General features: G+C 35.4%; 1 pseudogene; it reads left to right on the forward strand.

Moving 5' to 3' along the window:
- Window positions 1–5,506: 5,506 nt before the first annotated feature.
- On the forward strand, window positions 5,507–6,448 carry LOC125864000 (F-box/kelch-repeat protein At3g23880-like; annotated as a pseudogene).
- Window positions 6,449–6,709: the final 261 nt, after the last annotated feature.

A 6,709-nucleotide genomic window follows, 5' to 3' on the forward strand; every position in this document is an offset into this window, starting at 1 on the left:
GGAAATACATAGTCCCCATATAATTTTGAAGAAATGAACTTCAATCTTCACTCTTTACTCTTTACTCAACTTGAACTTTAAGTCTTAAAACAAAGTTAAAACAGTTGGAAAGCTCTAAGAACTTTTTTTGACGTGACTCTTACTTCTCTTGACTTTGATCTTAACTTCCCTTGAATTGGATTATGGATTCAAGGTTCATGATCTCATGTTTATGGATGATTTCATTATATTTAGATGTACCTTAGAGTGTTGGAATCAACTAGAAAACATATGTACGTTGCTAAGGAACTAGTACAGAAAGATGGGGAAAAAATGGGAAGAGCTGGCGTCCCTGGAGCTCTGAGAGGGGTGGGGCGCCAGCCCTTGAAATTCAGAGAGTGACTTAGGGCACTCTGGATGGCGCGGCGCCCTAGAGGTCAAAGTTCAGAGACCCTTTCTTGGGGCTCTGAGAGGGGCGGCTCCCCAGGACCCTACCCAGGTGCTCCCTGACTTTTCTTCTTCATTTTTCATCTCTAAACCCTCTAATTTCACTTGGTTCTTTCCCCAAACACTTAAAATCGATTATATGTTCAAAGTATGAAAGATTCAACTTGAAATCACACCTAATTACATGAATTCGGATCAAACAACTCCTCAACAATTTCAACGAATCAAGAACTCAAAGGAACTTCAACAAACCTATCAAGAATTCAATTTCTAAACTTTCAAAGACTTAAATTCGCTGTAATAAATCATGATGGGCACGTGGGTGAGCTAACCCAATGCTATGTGATCTCACATACCTCGTAGGATTGAATCCTTGGCGAAATCCACAATCAAACTTGAACATTCTTGATGAATCTTGCCTTTTCTCCTCCTTTCTCCTCTTTTCTCCTTTCTCCAATCCCTAGCGTATATTTCAAATTGACTAAACTGATCTAATTCTGATTAGGCCCCAAATAAAATCCTAAAAAGGATTAAAATAATTGGGAAAGGAAAAGACTAAAATACCCTTCCAAAATTCGGTTTAGACTTTCCTTATTTGAACAACCCAACTTCGAAGGGGCATATCTCACTCATACAAACTCGGAATTGAGCAAACTTGGCGGCGTTGGAAATATTATTCCAAGATATTTCCTACGATATCTGAAATCACACCTAACATATCCTGATCTAGGAATTATGGTCGTTTGAAGTTGACCAAAAACTCAACTTAACATAACAAATTTTTCAGATTTTTATATTCTTTCCAAAAATAACTACTTCCAATTTTTAACTTCTTTCTAGTTACGGGGTGTTACAATTTCACGGTCCATACCTCATTTGAGCTTATAAATACCAATAATTATCCATTCGAACTAACACACAAAATTTATCAAATTATCACAAATACCCATAAAACAGTTTGGTCAAAAAACTGCATGCAATCAATGTGTGCCTCTCTTGAAGGCAGACAATGTATACTAACATATCTTTTAGTACGTAATTAATTAGGTGTGCCATGACATATGAAATTGTAGGTCAATGAGTTTTCTTTCAAATGCCATAAATTTTGTATCATTTAATGTTTAAAGTAAAGCAATATGACCATTTTACCAGAGACTAGTGTAGTTGTAAATAAGAGAAACTTCGAACGTTCATAATTTTTAGTTTAGATATTAATTTCGGGTATTAAAAAATTCTATTTCATGGTCCATACCTTATTTGAACTTATAAATACCTATAATTACCCATTCGAACTAACACACATGATTTATTAAATCATCACAAACACCCACTAAAAAGTTTGGTTAAAAAACTAAATGCAATCAATGTGTGCCTCTCTTGAAGGTCAATGTATACTACCATATCTTTTAGTACGTAATGAATTAGGTGAGCCATGACGCATAAAAATTGTAGGTCAATGAGTTCTCTTTTAAAAGCCACCAATTTTGTATCATTTAATGTTGAAAGTAAAGCATAATGACCATTTTACCAGAGACTAGTGTAATTGTAAATGAGAGAAACTTTGAACGTTCAAAATTTTGGCTTTTGATGTTAGTTTGGGTTATAGCAAAACTCTATTTCATGGTCCATACCTAATTTGAACTTATAAATACTTATAATTACCCATTCGAACTATAATTTATTAAATCATCACAAACACCCATAATTTATTTTTGTGAAAAAACTACATGCAATCAATGTGTGCCTCTCTTGAAGGCAAACAATGTATACAACCATATCTTTTAGTACGTAATGAATTAGGTGATCCATGACATATAAAAATTGTAGGTCAATAATTTTTCTTTCAAATTCCACCAATTGTGTATGATTTAATGTTTAAAGTAAAGCATTATGACCATTTTACCTTAGACTAGTGTAGTTATAAATAAGAGAAACTTCGAACGTTCATAATTTGGTTTTAGATATTAGTTTCGGGTGTAGAAAAATACTATTTCACAGTCCATACCTCATTTGAACTTATAAATACCTATAATTACCCATTCGAACTAACACACATAATTTATTAAATCATCACAAACACCCACAAAAAAGTCTGGTAAAAAAACTACATGCAATCAACTCTCTTGAAGGAAAACAATGTATACTACCATATCTTTTAGTACGTAATGAATTAGGTGAGCCATGACATATGAAAATTTTAGGTCAATGAGTTTTCTTTCAAATGTCACCAATATTCTACTCTGTTCGACAAAGATTAGATTTGAACCTTGATCTCCCATAGTTTTAGTTTAACGGCTAAATTGTTGGTAATTTGTAATTTCCTCTCTTCATGAGGATTCATTCGCATCTATGTTGTTGATTTTGCTTATACTAGGTGACTATTTTTGTAGTACTATACACTTTTTTTGGCGAAAATTTTTCAGAGTTGCAACATTAACTTGTTTTGGACTATTGAATTTCAGGAAGTGGCAGCTGATTCCGTACTTGCTTCTGAGTGTATGGATCGAAATGATGAAGCCTTGTCATGATCTGTTCTCTTCCTCCATCTTGTCTGCTGCATTTAATATCAGAATTGTAGTTGTATCTTGTATAATGAGGATTTTGTTGGGGTTTATTTGCCCTGATTTCTTACCATAAATAGGTTTTCCTTTTAGGAAAAAGTTTTAATATTTTACTAGTCCTTTTCTTGTAGGAAAGGTTTAGAACTCTATAAATATAGGTTTGTTCCTTCTAACTTAATTAACATTCACAATGTAGTCATAGGGCTTTGAGAGTTTTGGTTAGGGGGAAAATTTGTGGGTCATAAGCTTGATACGTTATCACTTGTGTGAACCTCCCATGTATTCCAAAGGAATTGGTTGAGGTTGTTTCTCTCTATATTTTGTACTCTCATATTTATAGTGGATTGCTCGTCTCCTTTGTGGACATAGGTCGATTGACCGAACCACGTTAAATCTTTGTGTCTTTGTGTATTTCTCATTTTTCTTCTTACTCATGGTCTTTCGAGGTTTGCTTTGCTAGCTTCCGCATTACATCTGCTTATTTTCAATCTTAACAAGTGGTATCAGAGCCATGGTTCAATGATGGAACTATGTTAGAGATGGGTGTTCATCTTGGTGGGTGTAGTTCTAGCCGCAACCTTTTTGATAGTAATGAAGATTTTGTTGGAGAAACTGTTTCAGAGAGGTTCTTTGTGTCGAGACGTAGATTTGATGGAGGAGATTATGGAGAAGAGATGCAAGATCCTAAAGATTATGTGAAGAAGGTGGACAAATTTATTTTGTCAGAAATTCAGGCCAAGGGGGAGATTTGTTGGGGTTATTTGCCCTGATTTCTTACCATAAATAAGTTTTCCTTTTAGGAAAAGGTTTTAATATTTTGACTAGTCCTTTACTTGTTGGAAAGGTTTTAGAACTCTATAAATATAGGCTTGTTCCTTCTAACTTAATCATCATTCACAATGTAGTCATAGGGCTTTGAGAGTTTTGGTTAGGGGGAGAATTTGTGGGTCACAAGCTTGATACGTTATCACTTGTGTGAACCCCCCATGTATTTCGAAGGAATTGGTTGAGGTTGTTTCTCTCTATATTTTGTACTCTCATATTTATAGTGGATTGCTCATTTCCTTTGTGGACGTAGGTCGATTGACCAAACCACGTTAAATCTTTGTGTCTTTGTATATTTCTCGTTTGTCTTCTTACTCATGGTCTTTCGAGGTTTGCTTTGCTAACTTCCGCGTTACACCTGTTTATTTCGATCCTAACAAGTGGTATCAGAGCCAGATTCAATAATGGAGTCAGGTTCAGTGGTTCGATAATCGATGATTGAACCAAGTTAGAAAGATGGGTGTTCATCTTGGCGGGCATAGTTCTAGCTGCAACCTTTTTGACAGTAATGAAGATTTTTGTTGGAGAAATTGTTTCACAGAAGTTGTCTGTGTTGATACATATATTTGATGGAGGAGATTATGGAGAAGAAATGCAAGATCCTAAAGATTATGTGAAGAAGGTGGACAAATTTATTTTGTCAGAAATTCAGGCCAAGGGGGAGATTTGTTGGGGTTATTTGCCTTAATGTCTTACCATAAATAGGTTTTCCTTTTAGGAAAAGGTTTTAATATTTTGACTAGTCCTTTTCTTGTAGGACAGGTTTTAGAACTCTATAAATATAGGCTTGTTCCTCTAACTTAATTAGCATTCACAATGTAGTCATAGGGCTTTGAGAGTTTTGGTTTGGGGGAGAATTTGTGGGTCACAAGCTTGATACGTTATCACTTGTGTGAACCTCCCATGTATTCCTAGGGAATTGGTTGAGGTTGTTTCTCTCTATATTTTGTACTCTCATATTTATAGTGGATTTCTCATCTCCTTTGTGGACGTAGGTCGATTGACCGAACCACGTTAAATCTTTGTGTCTTTGTATATTTCTCGTTTGTCTTCTTACTCATGGTCTTTCGAGGTTTGCTTTGCTAACTTCCGTGTTACACTTGCTTATTTTGGTCCTAACAGATTTATATAACTTGATTCCGCCTTGTACACCGAGAATTTTAGAGGAAATCTTGTGGATGGTTCCCTTGCTTTTTAGGGTGAAAGATTATTGATTCAGATCTAATTATTGATCTAGTAAACTTAGCAATTATAAAAATGCTCCAGATCCAATTATTGATCTACCACACCTTCTACTACTGTTGATATTCATGAGAGCTGGCTGTCTTCTTTAGTGCCGAAGATTACTTTATTTAATCTTGCTCGTAAGCTTACCTATTCGGGAAATTCATAAAGGAAACCCAAAATGGAAGAGCTAAGAAAGCTATTTATTAGACAATTTCAGCTATTGGGATCGATGAATAAAATTGTGTACATTGATTTCTCTAATGAATAACATATGGTAATATTATTAAAAGGCTTCAATAAGACCTTTTTTCTGATGATGACGATGACATGCTTAAGAAGAAAGAATGAGTAATTAATCAGCTAAGATGAAAGAGGAACAAATATATATAGCCAAAGCATTTTAACCGATACTTCTCAATATCTTTATACTTAGAATATCAAAGGGCACAAACTGAGATCCTTCTGCTATGGCAAGTGATTCCATAATCCCTTTTCTTCTTCCTGATGAACTCATAAATGAGTTCTCTTAAAGCTTCCTATCAAATCTCTGTCGAAATTCATGTGCCTTCTAAATAATGGCTTCAACTAATCTCCAGCCCTTCTTTTGTGAAGAACCATATCAAGTTAACTCCTGATGACAAAGGATGCATCTATCACAGGCTTATATTTCGAAACGCCAATGATAATTTCAAGTTTTGTTCTTTCCCTCCCTTGTTTACCAAACAACAGCACACTGAGGAGCTATTCCACATCGATTCCCCCATTGAAAGATACACTTTATCAACTCACATTGTTGGATCTGTTAATGGGTTGATTTGTGTTGTCATGGCCAAAGAGAGGCATATATATGGAACCCCACTATTACCAAGTCAAAGGAATTACCCAAGTTCACAAGTTAGATGTGCTCTGGCTCTATCAAATATGGTTTCGAATATGATGAGTCATGTGATGATTATAAAGTTGTAAATCATTCTAGTAGTTCCATTATGATGCTTGTGGTAAACATATATAGTTTGAGGACTAATTCTTGGACAACACTCCATAATCAGCTTAAGGGCATCTTTCTAGTAAATCATTAAGGTAGATTTGTCAATGGGAAGCTTTATTGGACTTCATCGACTTATATTAATAAATACAAGGTGTGCAACATCACTTCTTTTGATTTAGCAGACGGGACATGGGAAAGCTTGGAGCTTCCCAGTTGTGGCAAAGACAATTCTGATATCAATTTGGGAGTTGTGGGAAGTGATCTTTCTTTGCTTTATACTTGTCAACGAGGTGCTGCTACTTCTGATGTATTGATTATGAAGCATTCTGGAGTTAATGTATCTTGGATAAAATTATTCACCATCAAATATCCTCAACATAATATTAAGACACATAGGTGTTTTGCACCTCCTTTCACATAAGGAGCTTTTAAATAATCAAAGGGGGAACAAACTCAAGGACGACGCCCTACCCCAATCATACCGCTCCAGTCCCAAACTAAGCACAACTTGTGCCAACCTATGGCTACAATGAGCCACAAAGGTCTCAAGCACCAACAAGAGAAGAGCAATCCAAAAGAAGCCCTACCAGAGGCGAATCATAACTACATGGCCCATAAAACCCAACCTAAAGCATCTAAGGTCCAACCTAGTCTGATGCAACAATGTATCAATCCTATAACA

The sequence above is a fragment of the Solanum stenotomum genome, chromosome 5 (genome assembly GCF_019186545.1).
Source record: "Solanum stenotomum isolate F172 chromosome 5, ASM1918654v1, whole genome shotgun sequence".
Taxonomy (NCBI): Eukaryota; Viridiplantae; Streptophyta; class Magnoliopsida; order Solanales; family Solanaceae; genus Solanum; species Solanum stenotomum.